This window comes from Pelecanus crispus, chromosome 7 (genome assembly GCF_030463565.1).
Source record: "Pelecanus crispus isolate bPelCri1 chromosome 7, bPelCri1.pri, whole genome shotgun sequence".
NCBI classification, from domain to species: domain Eukaryota; kingdom Metazoa; phylum Chordata; class Aves; order Pelecaniformes; family Pelecanidae; genus Pelecanus; species Pelecanus crispus.
The window spans coordinates 12,754,084-12,773,034 of NC_134649.1; the positions used below are offsets into that span (position 1 = coordinate 12,754,084).

The 18,951-nt window shown below is 38.5% G+C and overlaps 1 protein-coding gene across 1 annotated transcript in view; it reads left to right on the forward strand.

The window, feature by feature from the left end:
- The window catches only part of FBN1 (fibrillin 1), a 158,706-nt gene that overhangs the window by 35,287 nt on the left and 104,468 nt on the right, over positions 1-18,951 (forward strand). The gene's annotated exons all lie outside the window — the stretch shown is intronic.

Here is an 18,951-nt window from a genome sequence, read left to right on the forward strand (position 1 = left end):
GAAAAAGCAAGGGAAGCAGGTGAGGGGGAAGATAGGCGAGAAGAGGATGGCAGAGGGGATCTAGCCAAATAGTTTCCACACATCTCGGGAAGAGCGCTTTGAAGGCAGGTTAAGAAGTTTAGACTGCTGCTTGGGCAGGGGAAACCCAGCGGAGATGTGCATTCCATTCATCTGAATGGCTCTTCTAGTAAAAACATTGCTAGACACAAGCACAGTCCAGGAATGGCAAATGATGAATGACTTAGCAAGCTATCTTGCTGGGTATTTAATCTGTGTGGTTATCTAAATAATTTGAAATGCTTCTCTTGGCCTGAGCCAGGCTGGGCAAAATGAAGTGCCATGCATTAAACCTTGTACTATTTCAGCTCTCAGGTCCCAGCAGGAACCCAACAAGATATGGCTCCATGAAAGGTGATACTATATTAAACTAACAGTACAAGTTGTATCAAACTCAGTTCCAAATTCAATACAAAAAGTCATAGTTTTAGAAGGCATTTTAAATCTAGCGCTAGCACTTCAGTCGCTGATGTCAGTACAGAAAAAATGCTTTGCACAGCTGCTGACTGCAAGGAAGATGAGAGGTTAAATTGGGTTAGCGGAAATGAAAGACGTGCAGTAGAAGAAGTATTGGTATCAGAATGTTTATGGAATTTGTCATTAAATAACAGAAGTGTTTAATTTGGAGGGCCAATTTAAAGCGTTCCTTTTAATAATTTTTTTCCCCATTTATGTGACATTGAAATTATTTACAAAAGTTTACAAGGAAATATTAATTTCTTCCTCTCTTAAAAAAAAAAGTACAGATGATGGCAAATCCATCTTAGTCTCTTACTGTTCAAGCCTTCTTGAGCTAGGACCTGGGCCACCAATGTGTATTAGAATAATTCTGCTATTCTTACTACGGTTGATTACGGTGCTCTGTTATAAAGGGTGGAGGCATTTGGTTGTTCTCCAAAGAAAGTGAGTAATAATTGACCTAATGTACAGAGCACATGAATAACATATTCTTTTGGTAAGAAATTTATGTTTTACAGGGTGTGCTAGAGTTCACATCCCTTTTTCACATCTTCCAAAAGATTTTAAAATACTCAGCTGCTCTATTAAATTTCTAATTCAACAAATACTCAAATACAAAGTATGCATTAGATAAAGCTCTTGAGTTGAATCCAAACATTCAAAAATCTTTTAATCTGCCTTGAAAACAGCTGTTTAGAATTTTGAATAGAAATAACAACTTCCTTCAGCCTATGTTGTTGATGTCTGCTTCACCCTCAAGCTGGGAGGAATTTCTCTTTGTTACTCTGATGCAAAGTCTTGCTGCTGTTGCAATGATTCAACTATCCCCAAAACATACCAGGAGTGGTATCCTGGTCCTGTTTGAAATAAATGGTAACACTTCCTTTGAATTCAGTATAATGGAGGAGAGACTTACTCAGAAGACTTGAGATGGTTTTGACGCTTTAATTGTAGTTGTCTGGAGTGCAGCTACAGGAGCTGTTGTTGACATCTCCCACCACTGAGAGACTGCCACTGTTCTTCATGTTTGTCTGCTGAAGGAATTCTTGGTATGAGAATTGTGTTTTTTAGTGCCTGAAATCAGTTAAAGAAATTAGATGGGTTTTGTGCATATGCACGTGCAACTTCTATTCCTTATTATTATTCCTGAATACTTAGGTAATCTTATAAAATGTTATGCAGTGACTCTGCATTAAATACCACAAAATGAAATTTCTAGGCATCCAAGGAAATATCAAAAAAGTTCAAGATGAAATACCAAATAAATACCAAAAAAGTTCAACATCACAATAACCATCAAAAGCAGTAATGATTTGCCACTTATTGTAAACTGTTGCCAAAACCCTGCAGGGAATGGCTTACATTTGTTCTACAACTCTTTGTTTTGCTATATCCAGAGGGTAGATTATACATGCATTTCACACGCGCACACACACACACGTCTGTTGGTTGTATATTCAAACATTTGGGCAGTATTTTAAACTCGGAGGTAGAAGTCTTACATTGTTTGGAGAAGTGAAGCCTGGATGAAACTTCTCAGTAACTATGGAACTGATCCAAAACCTACTCATGTCAAAGAAAGGGATGCCCAAAGACTTGGGTGGGCTTCGAATTGGGAGTCAGAGTTGACATGATCACATCTTGTCAGCCAGGCTTCAAGAAGGTGTGCAAGGTTATTGAGAAAACAGTTAGCTCTGTGCTGTGTTACCACACAACACTATCAATCAGTAATTTTGGATAAAAGTAAGAAGTGCTCAAAGGCATAAGCCACAAATATGAACGTGTTTTAGCAAAGAAGACACTGTTATCTGTGGCTGTAGGGTTTAGAAAATACCATTATATGGAATGATATTTATTTAACAGCAATTCAGGATGATGATGAAGAAACATTCCAGTAGAGTAAATAGCAAACAAAATACATACAACCTTTTTCAGTTTTATAATGTAGTGTGCTTTTTCTTTTGGGCTTATGTGCTGCATGTACCGTCTTTCATGTGATAGTCTCATTTCTAAAGTGTTTCTTGACTTCAGGTGTGTTAATGTACATTGGTTAACACATAGGTTTGTATATGTGTCCTCCAATAGCCTCTGATGAAGTGCAAGTAGCCCTTTTAAATCCAATCTTTGCATTCATTTTAGTCTGATTTCTGTTATGTTCAAATTCGAGCAGATGTGGAAGAGTTTTGGGCCTTCCTTTTTCTGTGAGATGATGCCTTTGTGGTGTTTTTTTGGTTGGTTTTGCTGTTGTTGGTGGTGGTGGTTTGGTTTGGTTTGGTTTGGGTTTGGTTGTTTTTTTTTTTTTTTAAGTAGCCAGTATTGTGTGTGGTTTGCAGTGTGATATTGGTGCAGAGGTGCAGATGGAGTACCCAGGATGCCAGTGACTCTCTATACCTCTTTTGAAGCAGAATGAGATCGCAGGCAGGCAGCAGGCTTGCTGCCCCGCACAGGGACAGCCTGATGCTCACGTGAAAAATAAGGAAAATTACTTTTGTGAACAGGGCTTTTAATCAGCTGTTTAAAAGTTGCTCATCCAATTTCAAGTTCCTAATTAAATGAAATGGGGGAAAGAAAGAGATCAGCATGCTGCCAGTCAAGAGTTCCAATCCAGTGGTTATCTCATTTCAAGTGTGTGGGCTAAATTACATTAACTTTATAATTTAAGCTTATAGTATATTCACACACTAATAAAAAGTTCGTCTGTAAGGGCAGTTTAACCACTGCAAGCTTATTTTGTTTTATAAGACTAAACTATTTGATGCTTTAAAAACATTTTTTCCAGTGTGAATGTTATTTATCACAAGTGTAGTTGAAACCTGAAGCTTAATTATTAAAATAGATGTTCAGGCACTTTCCTGACAAGAATGATATGGATAGAAGATGTTATTTCCAGGAGAAATCTTACTTACCTTTTGAATATAGTGCAAAATACCTCTGATAATCAGGAGGAAGTTTTCTGTTCCACTGAAGTGTCTTAAATTATGAGCTTTCTACTGTTTTATGGGAATTTTTTTTAAGCCACCTAAAAGTTTTCCCACAGTGCTGGTTTACAAGCAGCTGAAACTTTAGACACCGCTCATACCAGTCTGTTGTTCCATTAACATTTCTGGGAGTGATGCACATGTGTGTTGGTGACCACCTAGATTCCTAAATGTTCCCCTTCTATTAAAAATTAAAAGAAAATATTTCCTATATTTTTAAGTACAAGTTTAAATTGGCACTGTAATTGCTAAACCTTGCAGCTTAGGCAGATGCCAGAGCTCCCACAGAGGAACTTTAAACTGCATTATGCCGTACTCTATATGCTTACCCTCTTAACCCTTTGCTGCTACCCAGCAGTAGATGGGAGCTCCCTCCTGCTTCCTTTCCTCCCTCTCCTCTTACCAGTTGTGGGAACCCCAGGGTGCTGCCTGTCATGTACCATTCTCTCGCACTCAGTCCCAAGCAGAAGTCGACTTTTAATATCTAAAGTATCCCCTGTCTCAGCTGTGAATCTGCTTTTGGCTTGAGGGGGCTAGGGGAGTTGAATTGGATTACCAGCTTCCTAACGGCTTAATACTTCATTCAAAGCCCAGTGAAGTTAAAAGGAAAAAGATACTCAAGCGTTTCAGCGGTGTGGATCAGATCCTATATCCAGAAGGGTAAGGTAAGCATTGGGACATTGCTCACACATGGATTACCTCACTTCTGTTCTTTCTGTGAGTCCTGATTTCTTGACAGGACCACATCTTAACCTCAGTACCTGCTTCGTATGATGCTGAGTTACAGCAGGAAGACTTATTGGGGGCATAAAAATGAAGAGGATGCATCTGGTGACTGTGAAATGGAGCTTGTTCTTCTAAGAAATAATTTAAATCTCTATCTTTTACTGCTCATTTATTTTCTTTTTTTGAAAGATGAATTTTAAATATAAAGATGGGAACACAATTAGACCTTGCCATGGTTTATTCTGCTCCACTCAATTGTTCAATTGTTCTTTCAGTGTAAAAATATTTCAGAAGACAGCACAAGTGTTTACTATGTGTTAGAAATCCATTAGCTACAGTTTAAAATTTTTGCTTATTCAATACACTTAATTTTATTTCTTTGAGATGGATAGATAGGAGCTACCTAATTTAACAGATAAGCAGTATGTTGTCACTGCTGGATTAGGCCATTCTTTATGTGGCTTGTAACCCCTTTTTTATCTCATATCCTCATTTATCACTGGCCTGGTGTTTGTTTTTCCTAATTTAGGATTAGATATTGAACTATACAAATAATATCAGGGTACATAATTTGTACCTTATCAGCTTGAAAATATCAAAGTAGAAAAAGAGTATTGAAATAAACTCTGCAGATGGGAGGAAAATGCCTTTTGGGAAAATGCATGGTTAATATTTGCAATTTGTGTAACCATTGTTTATTCATATTTGGTCACCCAGTGCTAGCTAGTGGATAATATTTCAGAGTGTGTAGCCAGGTGGGATACCATGGTCTATTGTGTCGGTGAGACGCTCATCACATTGCTGGGACATTCTCAGGCATCTTTTTGCTTCTTGGAGCATGAAGGTGAGCACAGCTAATGGCCGTGTCGTCCCCCGCCCCCGCAAAGCGTGGTGCTTGCTGCTGGTCACCCAGCTCCTGGGTGGAGCTGGGACTGCTCCCACTCTACTCGATATGCGGATTCCTCTCCTGGATGGCTTTGCCTGGCTTGCTGCTCTCTACGAGTTGGCTCTCTGGACCTCCTTTTTAACTAGTTAGTTGGCCAGCCTGTCCTGGCAAGCCTCCCTCTCCTGGTTGGCTGGCGAAGCTCTCGCGCTGGCCGGCCTTTTCCTTCCCTTCCCCTTCCTTTTCTCCCCTTCTCACACATGGTGTCTGCTGGCTCCCACTGTTTATCTCTCCATGTCTCTGTGCCTCCCACTCATTTGTTAGATTTGCTTTGATCCATCCCGTCTTTGCTGCCTTCCTGTTTTTCTTCCCTCTGCTCTTTTGCTGTTTTGCTTCTTTGTTATCCTTGCTTCCTTCACACTTGTTCCCTGAAGGCTTTCTGCTCTGGCTTTCCCCTACCTACAGGCAGCATGCATCTTTTCCAGAGCTTGCTGTCTCATTCTTGTCCATTCATCTAATCTAGCAACCACATTATTTGAAACAGTTACTAACAGAACACTGATTAGTGTTATAGGTTGGAGAAACAGTTATGTTTATCACTTTTAATTTCCTATAGGCATTTTCATAAGTTCCTTTATAAATCTGGTCTGTGCTTACATAGAAATGCCTGTGATAAAATCCCAGCTGAAGTGCTTTGTTGTGCTTCTGTGTCATCTTTCCCGTAGTTGTGGATTATCAAGGATCTGTGTATTCTCTATAACTCACTGTCATCTCCCTTAGGACTCTTAGAAATGTCACAACTCACTGTTTTAATCCAGACATCGCAATTATAACTATAGTCTCACAAACACTTCATTATGTTAGTGTGGAATAAGTACTTTTGGGTGATCACAATGATGGGAAAGGAAGTGTGGGGAAAATTTGTGACAGTTGAAAATTTGCTGCTGAAGACCCTGTGAGAGAAGGCATAAAATTCTGTGGCCATTCTTCTCCTGCTTATTTCAATCTTTGTTCCAGAGTCCTTATTCAGACACAGTGCCTGCTGATGCTAATTGAAGTTCTGCCTGAGTTAGGACGAGAGAAACAGATCTCTGTTGTTAGATGCTATAGCGTACCTCATGTCATCTGTGGTTAAAAACCCCGTAAATATCTATCCTTTTGGTCCCTGTTTGGCTCAAACCTATTTTCTAAGTGCTTCTTTTGCTCTTTTTCTCCACATGGCCAGTGTTTTCATTCTGCCTAGTTATGAGGTACCTAATATCATAAATCACTCTAAATACTGATTAACAAGTCAGTCTCTAATGGTAACCACACAACCTTGTCAACTGGAAAATACTCTCATCCCCCCCGTATGTGTTTTCTCCTTTCATGACAGAAATAGGAATCCCACATGAGAGGGCAGCCCATTCCCTTCAAGTGAATATTATCTATCCTTCTCCTCTAAGATTTTAAAAGTTTTTGGATTGCTTTTACACCTGTGTATCCAGTATAGATATATTTCTGAAAAAAAAAAAAAAAATAGTTCATAGCATCTATTGAGTTGGAAAATTAATTAGACAACCTAATTGATTGTGCATGAGTTCGTCTGTGGAATGTGTTCTGCTGCTGTTGTACTTGCCCAGCACAGAAGATCTCAGGAGATAATTCCTCTGGTCTTTTACTAGAAACTGACAATTAATTGAACATTAAAAAAACCCCAAAAAACCCACCAAAAAAACCTCAAAAAACCTTGAAGGGTCTTAACACAAAAAACATTACATGAAAGATCTTTTCTCATTTTATTACAGTAATGCCAAGAGGCCTGAACTCAGCTTGAGGCTCCCTTTATCATTCACAAAACACACAAGTCTGTGTCCCAAAGGCTGTGTAGTCTTGAAGAGGAAAAAACCCCAACAGCATCCAGAAGTATTGGCAGCCCCATGTTACATGTGGGGAGCTAATATACAGGGAGATTAAGTCACTTGTGTAAGGATGTACAGGGAGTCTGTAGCAGAGTCTGAAACTGAACCCAGGTCATCTCAGTCCCAGCCAAGTGTCTCAACCACAAGACTATCCCTCCTCTTCAGTATGTCAGTGTAGAAAGTAGGCCAAAAAGCAGTTTCCATCCTTTTATACACAGCATTTTGTAAGGCTGTGAAGTATTATGTATTAGACAGGCATCTGGATCAACAGCAGTTTCTGCGGATACTTTTATCTGTAAACAGAAGCAAAGCCTGTAAGTGCTTTGTAAATTTTACATAAATTATTATTTTATCTATAAATAGCATAGTTAAATCTATAAATACTATACTTAATTTCAAGGCATTTTAATGATTTTTTAGAATGGAAAATGTATTTAAAGGACTTCTGTGGCTCTCTATTTTTCATATGTTTTAGGTTCTGGTACTACTCATACATCATGATGCATTAGCAGTGATGCGTAGCTATGCCAGGCTATGTGCCGTGTTACGCCATGTGGTGTAAACTGAGAAAGGGAGGCTCGGGTAGCATGACAGCCGAAGGCACCTGTGTTACTCAAAGGTTAAGTACTCCTGTGTTGGGAGTTCGTGAGGCTTGCAGTTTGCTGACCTAAATCTGAGTGATTCCTATTATGTTGAGTATTTACTTATCTTTTGGAGAATCTCTGTATAACCAGAGTGTAACAAAACTTCTGCTTTAATCTTTTGTACCCCAAATGGAAGAGAAGAAAAAGTGCAAGTATGTGTGGATATATATGCATGTATATCCATCATCCTCCTTCAGCTGGGATCTCCCGTTTTTGTTTGAAATCAGCATTACTGTGTTGAAGTATGCAAAGAACAGTCCAGAGCTGTTTGTTCCCCTCAGTGCCCTAGTTAGCTATTCACAGACACCTGGCTCATTCGCTGAACCCCTGATTCCTTTCTCCTACATCCCCCAAATAAAAATTACCTATCTGGTTCTCACTGATGTATGTTCTGGAGCACCGCTGTTATGAACTCCATTAATTGAGACCATTAATTCCAGATGTTCTGTGCATTTACACAGATAAATTTAAGTGATTGCCATGGCAAAAAATTTAAAAAATCAGCTTTGAAGGACCACTGCGATTTTAGCGGCATGGAGATGAGAGAAATCCTGTTTTCAACCCAGAACCTCTAAAATAAGTAGTGAGAAGTCATCCAAAACTGTACAGCGATCAGTGTAATGGACCGTTCAGTACAAACTACGGTTTCCAAGATTCTGATGCTATTCCCTGTGAGCACATAATTAGTAAAATACAATTGGAGTGTGTCACTTTTGGTTGAGCCAGTATGGCCCAGCTTTTGGAAAGAGGCCTCTGAAGCTGGGTGGATCTCTCTCTTCCCCTCACCGCCCCCCACCAACACTGGCTGTTTTGTACATGTGGGTGTGTGCACACACAGTCACAGGCAATGGGATTCCCCCACTGAATTGTCATTCTCTCATCAAAGTCAGTGAGTCTAACCCAGGTAACTGGGGCCTGGACTTCATGCTAGATGTCCATGTCTGGGCACCAACAAGTCCTATCTAATAGGGAGGAAACAGAAATCTGTTAGGATTTCAGTCTCGGAGCTTGAACGTTCATATTCAAGGCACTCAGGCTGGTGACTGTTTCCAAAGTTTTAGTCACTTGCCCCATGTGTGGAGGCACATGAAAACTTAGGACCTGACGTTCCCATCAACAAGTAGAAGAGATGCCAGTTTCCAGTGCGGAGATAAAAATAGCTCTGCAATACCTGTTACAATAAAATAATGCATACACAGCAAGTGTGACAAATAATGAAAAGCCAAAGGCATCAGCACAGAAGCTATTAAAAAGTTAAGAAATATTAAGCAATATGCTAAGAACGTGGAGTTGCTTGCATTTTGAGTAAAAGCACAAAAAGTTTCCCATGTTTGCCTAGAGTATTCATGATAATTTGTAGTCTTTTAGAAAGACTTGCAATTGTTCTCAACCAATATCTTAAGTTAAAAAATAAAATAAAATATGCTTTTTATTACATGGCTAACAGGAGAGTCAGTAAAGACCTTTCATTCTGCTTGCCTGCAGCATGCAAGTAAGAAGAGAACTTGACCTAAGTTTGATAACTGTCTGTGGATTCATATCTTCTCTTTTTTCTGTTTTAAGATACTTACTTAATTCTGTGCTCTGTCACTGCTTGGAAAAATCAGGCTTTTGATGTGATTTTCGTAAAGAGTATTTAATTGACAGTTGTAATAAATAGTTTCTGTAATCCTTGGATTAAAGATACAATGGATACCGAAAGTCCTCAGTCGCTTGAGGCCAGTCATTCATTGTCTTTGGGGGACATCCACTCGTTAGTGCTAAGCAAAGAGAAGACTCCTTCAGCCAAGTGGTCAGTGAAGACAGGAATGACAGTAGACGTTAAAAAAAAAAAGTTTACTTTTTTAAATTAAATACTAATATATCTGATGTTCATTGGCTCTTTCTAATAAATATAGAAGTCTAGAAGCTCTGTGAGTATCTTCGATTTTCTGAAGATCATTCACAGTTAGCAACAGAGCAATTTAATGCTTTAGTAAATATTACAGGAAAGTGTTAAAGAAGAGAGAACCCTAGACTTGCTGAAAACCTCTAAAACCCAAAGACGACCAGAAGAATAATAACTGAGAGGTAGGCTCCATAGTAATATATCCAGAATTGTACAAAAAATTAACAGTAATGAAACACACAAGTGTTAGCATCTCATGCACTTCTTACTGGTGGGTATAATACATATTTTTAATAAAATTATAGTTGCTTGGTTGAAAACACTTGTGAGTCAAGGGTTAGATTATTTGCCTTCTTGGAAAGAGATGTTTCCTACTTCTAGCAATAGGTATTGAATATGTGAGATAATTCCAGAATTACGGCATGTATTCTGTAACATTTCAACAGAGATACCATCAGACTTATTCAGAGTTAAATAGTGCATGTTATTACTGTGTTTATTTTTGGACCACAGTCTTAATGCAAATCCCATATATGTGGTTATGCAAAATGAGCCACATTCTGGTCATGATTACACTGGTGTACACACAGAGTGATGCCACGGTTTCATTGAGGAGGGAATCTGATCCTGTAACACAGAGGGTTGCATGGTATTTCAGTTAAGCAGTTGATGTGTTTCACCATAGTTTGAGGTGAGATATTAGTGTCTGAAGCAATTTTTGGACATTATTGACTTAAATTTCTAACACTTTCTGAGGTTTTTTCAGGGGGTTATTGTGCAGTCATGAAATTAAATAATTGTTAAAATATTTCTGTGAAAATCAAAATACTGTATGTTGTCATTGTTCTTCGGATTTCTTCCGTGTCTGGCTATTTACGACATAAAACTCTGTGTTACAACCTTACTCAGAAAGAACCGTATTAGTTACTCCCAAGTCTTCAGGCTAGTACAAAAAAATTCAGTATTTACATCACATCAAATCTGTCATCACTAAAATCATATCACTAAAAATACATGTATGTGAGAAGTACCGAGAATACAAAAACCTGGGCAAGCGCCTAGCTGAAGAAATTTGGTCAGGGAACTGTCTGCCGTGTGGAAAAGAGTCTTCACAGGAATACAATCTGTGTGCCCCTTGCTTTCGTTCAGTAGAAGTTTTCCACCACCATAATTTCTCAGGAATGCTGGTCCTTTTAGGTTATGGCAAAGAGGGAGATTGCTTAGGACAAGCCAGATGATTCCTGGCACCTGTTATAAAGGAGTAAGAAGAAATTGTTGATTGCTCTAATTACCTTGTTAAATAGCTGCCAGGACTTTAGAAGTTCTGCATTCTGTTAGGACCACAAAAGTTATTTGTCCATGTGTCATTATGATAATATATACTTACCAACACCCAAAGCATCGTTATTACATTTACTGCCGTCCCTTTAAGTGATCCACGCTGAAGGCGAGTGGACTTCTCACCATTCCTGCTGTATGTTTACTCATTGTATTACACTTCGCTTGAGCAGTAGAATTGGCTCCCTTCCTCCGTCTCACCTCCCCTTTTTATTTATAATCCGTTTTCAGTTCTGGACTGAGTTGCATTCCAGTGCACTGCAGTTGTATTGTGTTTCATGACACTGCAGAGGAACATTTACATTTTAGAAAACAAAAGTTATTTCTAATGTATTGTACCACTCCCTCTCCTTTTTACATGTGTGCACTATCTCTTTAAATCCTGTGTGTTGCATTGGCTGAAAGCGTTTTCCCTTTCTTTGGATGTTGGTCTATTTAATATACTGTAAGTTGGTAGGACCTATTTTCTTACACAGTTTGCACAAGTTTTGGATAGTCTCAGTTATTTTATAGTCAGTGTCTTCTGGAGCCAAAGAGAAGAAATATACAGAGCTCATCTACTAGCTTTGTCTTTACCTTGCTATTCAATAGTTAATACTTTGTGGTATGTTAAGAGAGTTTCTATAACGTGGCACTTCTTAAGAATTCTTTTTAAAAAGTAGTAATAAACTTCAGCCAACTTGTTCTTTTTAAGTGAAACTTCCAGAGTTCTTCAATTGAATCCATTCTCCTTAATAATCATCTGGTCTTGACAATAAATATGTCACCAAAGTTAGTTACTTTTTTTGCAAAAAGAGAGATGGAAATCAACTCAGAATTTTATTTCATTGTTGCTAGCCTGTGAAAGAAATTGGAAAAATTAAAATCTGCAAAGAAATGTTCCTTTGTAGCTTATACAGCAAAGTAGGGTGGGTTAGAGTTTGTCAGGTAACTGATTATTCAGAAATGAGAAGTTATTCTGCATTTAGCTGCATTGCTTACTGTTTTCTTCATCATGGAAAAGAATAAAATGTGGTAACAATTTTCTGTATTTGGACTGCTGCCGCACATAATTTGGAACAACAGAGCTAAAGCCTTGATTTTGGTGAAATGCTTAGTCTGCGTGTTGGATTAAAATGTGTGCAACAAATCACTCCAATTCTATAATAATTTTTTGAACATTATTTTTTTATTTTATTACTGTAATGTTATTACTTTTCAGTTACAGACTTCGAGAACTGGGTCAGTTGCAAGAACAAAATTGGCATGAAAACAGTTGTATATTTGTTCTTGAAAAGGAATTGCCAAAGTACTTTTGAAAATGCTCAGCCTGAATTGTTCTGTACATCAAATGCAACTGATAATGTTAGTCTCACATGGTTAGTAAGCTGTTATTTAGAAGTCCTGTTCTTTAATCAGTATCCTAGGAAGACTAGATAATATTTGCTAGATAGACATGTTAAACAGATCATCTGTGCAGAAATGGATTTGTGAAGCAGCTTACGGAATGGAAAATAAATTTAGGCTGAAGTGTGCCAGCAAGTCAATATATGAGAACAATTTGCAACAAGCAAAGGTGAGGAAGACATGCAGAAATGGGGTCATCAGAATCATGAATTAGAGGATAATATTCCTGGGGCTGGAATATATGAGGCAGTAACTAACTTTTGTGGCTGACTAATACAGAATAAAGAGTTATGATACCAGTGGAAGTTATTTATTGCAAGTGTTAGATATGCTTCCATGGATGTTTTTTACTCTTGTTAAAATAATGAGAGGCAACTTGGAGCTGTGATCTGTCCGCAGCACAGCTGTGGTATTTTGAGACATCTCTGCTGCCAGATTTATACCCCTGCCAGAAACAATGCCTGAATGGTTGCACTCTGAGTCCCCAGTTCCAGTGACATCTTAGCACTAGCCAGTGTTAAATCTCAGCAGTTTGAGCTCTGTGCTGCACTGTGTGCTGAAGCAGCTGGGAAAGGGTCTTGTTACTATGTGAAGCCATCTCTGGCACTGGAAGGAAGCAGACAGAAGTGGCATGCTGATAATTTCTTCACGTACCACAGCTAAACCTACCAAACCTCATTGGTAAGAAGTGTTAGACATCGTAGGAAATAAGTTTTAAAATATTTACGAAGTTTTGTTTTCTTTCCTTCTGAACACCCTCTGATATCTTTGCCATGTACTTTCCAGTGATGACACATTGGGATCTGACTGGGGTGAGTAATGGTGTCTGGCTGGGGGGAGGAGAGGACAGGGAGTGCTTAACAGTGAGTAATTATTTAAGGAAACGGCCCGTGTGGAAGAAAGAGTGTTGTGATTGGATGCATTTATCAGCTGGCATTTCAGCGTCACCTGTGGATGGAGACTTACTGTGTCTGACTTTTTAAACGGTTGGAAGTCAGCGTATTGAGCTAACATGGGAATGTTGTGTTGTGTGTCTGGTCTTGATTCAGTCTGTGAAGCGAGATGTGCGACATGTCCCCTATTAGGAAAGATGGAATAGGTACCCCATGGGTTCCTGAGCGCGGTCATTCATTTTTCTGACCAGCACTTCAAAGCCACAAAGTCCTGTATGCAAAACATGACTTCATGATAGCCTACAAGCAATTGAAAGGGACATTTTGCAAGTGAAAATGGAGTTACAAGCGCATTACCCTTCCCTGTTTCTCTGGTACAGTGACATACACAGGTTTGCATTACTCTTCTGGGAGGGTATGTGTGTAAAGCATTCTGTTTGTTCTCTCTGTCATTATCAGGAGATTCTACTATGCCTCAGAATACCTAGACTCACTTTGAAGGACATTTGGGACTTGAGCCTGAAATGCTAAACCTTTGTGTTCTGTAACTCTCTGTGCTATGGTGGTACTTACTGCCACAGTCAGCTTGGTTGTGCTGTGCTCGTGTCAGTTCTGAGGTTCTCTGTAATTCTTGGAATTTTACTGCAAAAATTCTCATTTCAGGCACAGCAGATCCTGCCTCCTGAAATGAGGCACATGGTGTTTTTTTCCATCACCTTTAAATGTGTTGCTACCTTCTCTGAAGAGAGTAAGATGATTGAAGTGCAGTGAAACATACAGTGATGGAAGCTGTGTTTTTCCATTAACAGTATAGTTGTTTGTATAGTGAGAGGTATTGTATGTTTTCCAGTCCTGTCAAGAAACATCATCTCAAAGAACTAAAATTTTAAGAGTTGGCATTTGTTATCATATCCATGCTGCCATTGTGTCACCATGTATCTCAGATTTCAGATCAGAATATCTGATATACATTTCTTCCGTTCCTGGGTTTTAAACCCAGGAAAAGTGACAGGAGTTTTGTTTGTGCAAGCACACCTGAATCAGCTTAAGTAAATATGATTGTATGTGTGTATTTTTAGGATTCATTTAAGAATCTTCATTCGTGGCTCAGTGAAAGCTAATTTTTTAAAACACTGTCTTTATCCCTGTTCCAAAAACATAACTTGCTTGATGTCATTCTCATATCATTCTTATTGGTGACATCTGAATTGATATATTCAGAGTTCCCTTCTCACCCATTAATTTTTCCCATCTGTAAGTGTCCAGCCACTGGACATTTTTGGAAACTCCTTTGGAAATCCCATCAACTGTTTTTCTAATCCTAATCCTACTTTTTCTAATCTAAAAGTTGTGTTTAAGGCAAATTTTCATCCTCTGTAACAGCGATGTGATCTCTTTTCTTATACATAGTATTCTCAGCACCTGCCATTCCAGGCCAGGGAAAGATGGAAACCTGATTTCTCATACTGTTACTGCACCCAGCTGCAGAGTGCTGCATTTTAATTACCCAGTACTTTTTTCTGCTTGTAACGGCATAGTCACTAGTTCTCTCACCATTCCTGTTTGTACTTTAAGAATACCATTGAAAAACAGAATTGCTATATTTTTTTTTCCCCCCCCCATTGGAAATACACATTTTGGATGCTTGAGAAAAAATAGTTTAAATTTGCCTGAAGTCATGTACCGTGTTAAAAGGATTCTGCAAGTCAGACCGCCAGTCTTTTGCTAGCGTTATTCTTTGGCTGTGTGAGATCAGTTTCCAGAAGAGCATTATCAGGTGCAACTAGTTGCAATTCTCTTTTCTGATGGCTGGCCAAGCAGTGGCATGGGCTATCAAGTGCAGTGGGTCACACGTGAGCAGCGCTGAGCAGGCCTTGCAGAGACAAGACTGTGTTTCTGCCTTGTGCAGTCTCACTTCCAATGTTCCTCTTTTATCCCCAGCTGGTAAAAAAACCCAAACCACCAAGCCACCAAACAGCAGAAACAAAAATGCTGCTAGGCAGGAAAGTAAACTGTAATAAAGATCAGCTTTAAGATACTTCACTTGCCTTAGAGCCCTTTCTGACCTTTCTTTCATTCTTTGTATGATAATGGAATATTCCTTTCTTTCCCTTTTCCCCTGTACTAAAGAAAGGGCAAGTTGCCAGTTTGCGTTGCTGAGGGGGGTTTCAGTTACACAGCAGTCTTGGCTCAATTTGGGGGTTCATGCAGAATTTACCCATGTGAAGTGCTAACAGCTAGGAGGAATGCTTCCTCCCTCCAAGCAACGTTCTGGGTTTGCTGCTCAGCCAGTGTGCAGCACAAGGTACTGTGTGAGCTGTGTGTGCTGTGTGCTGAGGACTGGAAAAGCAGCACTCATTTTATCATTATCCATTTCTTTATGATGGCAGGAGATGGCATTTTCCTCTTTTCAGTATCTCGATCATGGTAAGATAAATGCTGGCTTGCTAGGGTCCTATCCTTTGACCTTTGCACCCATTCAGCATCTGTTTATTTTAACAAGGGTGGAAGAGTCTGTCAACCTCCCTAACAGGTGCTTATCAGTTTGCAAAATCAGGCTGTTAATTTGAAACATCAAGAACTCTTCATAGGAGATTTTACAAGGAATGGCTCTTGGAGGAAAGTGTGACCAGAATGTCATCCAGCATCCTTGCACTAGCATAATTGTTTAATCTGGGTTCCATTAGTTCAATTTTTTTTAAAACTGTGTTTTTACATTAAAAACTATATTGTGTTTAAGAACAAACAGAGGTTAACACGAGCTGAGGGCTTAAGATGTGTATCTGGTGTCAGAAGTCTTGCATTATCCTGGTGCTTGCAGTGTCTTTGGTGCTGTCCAGCATTACTTGGAACAATTATCATTATTTATTGCTGTGCTAGATTTTGATCAAAGCCTGCCAGTACTACATATTTCAGCAGCCTCTGCGGTGCTTTTAGGAGCATAAAGGATCTTTTGAGAAGATAACTAAAATTATTTGATGATTGTGGCTGAAACAGGAACGAGCTCTAGATCAAAATGCAGCCTGATTCTTTCCTGCGGACTTAATAAACTGGAGTCTTGCATGGTGTACACCAGCCTCATTCTATTGCCCTCTTGCTCTTTTTGACGGTATATGAACTTAATGTGGTTTACAGTGTCTGCCGCCTTCTCAGTTGTCTGAGGCTCCCTGTGGAATTATTCCTTATCAAAATAGCTAAGTATGTGAAGAAGCAGATAAAGTTGTTAGATAACTGTGGCTAATGCCTTACTGAAGGCTGCTTGCATGTGCTGAAATTTGCATTAGAAGTGAGTTAAAACATTTGAATTATCAGTTGCATATCTTTAAAAAATCATTTTAGTAAAATAATTTCAAGTCTCAACATTCTTCAGTTAAAATGACATTACCTCTGGAAAAAAACACAAACTGTGTAATAGCTTTTCTGGCTGTATTTTTCCCCTTCCTCTCCTTTCAACTCCTAACTGATCGCTTGGAACCTTGTGTTTGAGCTTTATTCGAAGTAGTTTGAGTAATTGCAAATGACATGAATGTATAAGGAAACTTTGCTGTTACAAAATAAAGATTGGGAGTTTAAGTTCATATCCCAAGTCAGTGCCTTGTAGCATAGACCCTAGGGTTTACTGCATCTTCTGCAATCAGCATAATTCATAAAAGCAAACACCTTCAAGGGAAACGGTATAACTCAAGGAAATCTCTTTACATGTGAAACCATTCTTTTTTCGTTTTGCCATCCTGTTAGTGGAATCCCATTTCCTTTTCCTTCTCACAGGCCTTCATCTTGTAACGTGTCACAAAATATTAAACTGACTATTAAGAATGCTTTAATTTTAGACCTCTTTTTATTAAGCCTCTGTATAAAAAAATGGACATGAAGTGTGTTCTCTGGGGCCATAGGTCAGTGTGTACATCCAAATGATCTTTTTCTTATGCATTTTTCTGACCTTTAGAATTTTCCATTAAGAACGCAAAAGAAAATCTTACTTGTAAAAAGGTGAAAGATTGTATTTGAGAGAATAGAAGGAAAGTTGTACTCAGCAGAAAACTGAGTACGAAGAATAAAATTTTTCAAGGCAAAGGACTGGGGGAAAATAAAGTCTATAATTCTCTGTACTAAAGTGCTATGAATTTGGATAGTAACAAATAGGAGCTGGATTTGCTTGGGTTTGAGTGCATATTTGACCTACTTCTTGTTACAAAAACCTTGTGGAAAGATTTGCATGATTATAAAGTTAACTTCATTGGGTTCCCCATATTTCTAAGTCATATTAGCCACTGCTAGGTCATTTATAGCTTGAAAGCAAACAATCGTAAATGCTGATCCATTCATATTCTAACATAAAATACAAGATGGGTTATTGACTACTGTCTGACGCGTGCTTCCCGCTACAACACAGAACAAAATGACTCCTTTTTAAACCATTATATAAATGGCATAGGGACACACTACAATGAGGGATTTCATTCTGAGGAGGTACATTGGAGATTTCCTGTTGCCAACACAAAACTGTGGTGTTTCTAAAGAAATTGTCATCTGTTGTTTTAATATTAGGAGTTTAAATATTAGGAGTTTTGCATGCAGTAAAGTGTCTCTTAGACCTCATTTTGTTCAAGGATGAAGAATCAATCTTGGAACTAAATTTTTTTAATTGGTAGGTATAACTGATCAGGACTTCTTTGTATGTATTTGTGTGCTGAAGGAATAAGATAAAGCTGGTAGTATTTGATTTTGTACTACATGCTTCCAAAGCTGCAGTTCTACAATGAGATATGAGAAAGAAGGCAATGTAAGTTTTGACAAAAGGTAAACAAGCCTGTCTAACTGGGAAAATGAAAGCAGTTACAAAAATACTTAGAAATGGGAAAAGAACTTGATAGAAGCTGTAGTGTAGAAAATTAATATGGGAAGTGAAGGGACACAATGAGAAATACCAAAGCAAAAAAAGTTAAGATGATGAAAAGGAATTAAGTAACCAAGAGTAAGAGACATGTTATGAGAGATTCTGAACCATTTCATGGTGAGGCTCACGGAATTGCTAGGGAAGAAGAGGGAGAAGTGTTCAGTAAATGCACCTGTACTGTTTGGAGGGGATAGGACAGAAATTTTGTACTTGCAGTCTGATAGCATTTAAGGATGACATTAAATAGCAGTAATTGCATTTACGTATTTTTATACAGCTAGTCCAGGTAACCAGCACTAGGGAGACTGAAAAGAGCTAGCTAAAGGGTTCTCATATCATGCAGGTTAATTCTTCATAAATCTGGAAATACAGGACAAATTTCCAGAGGCTAGAAGAAAATTATTATTGTTCCACTATTTTAAAAGGAAAAGAGATGATCTGGGTGATTATAGGTCTGTTAAACAGGCAAAAGATACAATAGCAATTATAGGTTGTAATACATAGTTAATGAAGAGTAAACGGTGTGTAAGTGTCATTTAGTACAAGTTTATCAGAAGCAGGTCTTTCAAACTAACTTGATATCCTTTCTGAGAAGATCACATTTAATTGATGAAGATAATAGTAACAATGTAGCACTATTGTATAGCTTACAGCTTTTCTTTAAGCCATTTTATTCTATCAAGGGGTGGCTTGATTAATCAGCAGAATTATAGCACATGGACATAGCATCCCTGGATTGGAATGAAGATTAGTTAAATGATAAGGTTCAAGGTGCACCTGGTATGGGGAGATGGGGCAGATGGGAAAGGCATCCATTCTTAACTTCTGCCCTATTTAACACTATTTATCAATGGTTTAGTGGAAACATTATTGTTTGTTGGAAACAAGAGTTTGGCAGTGG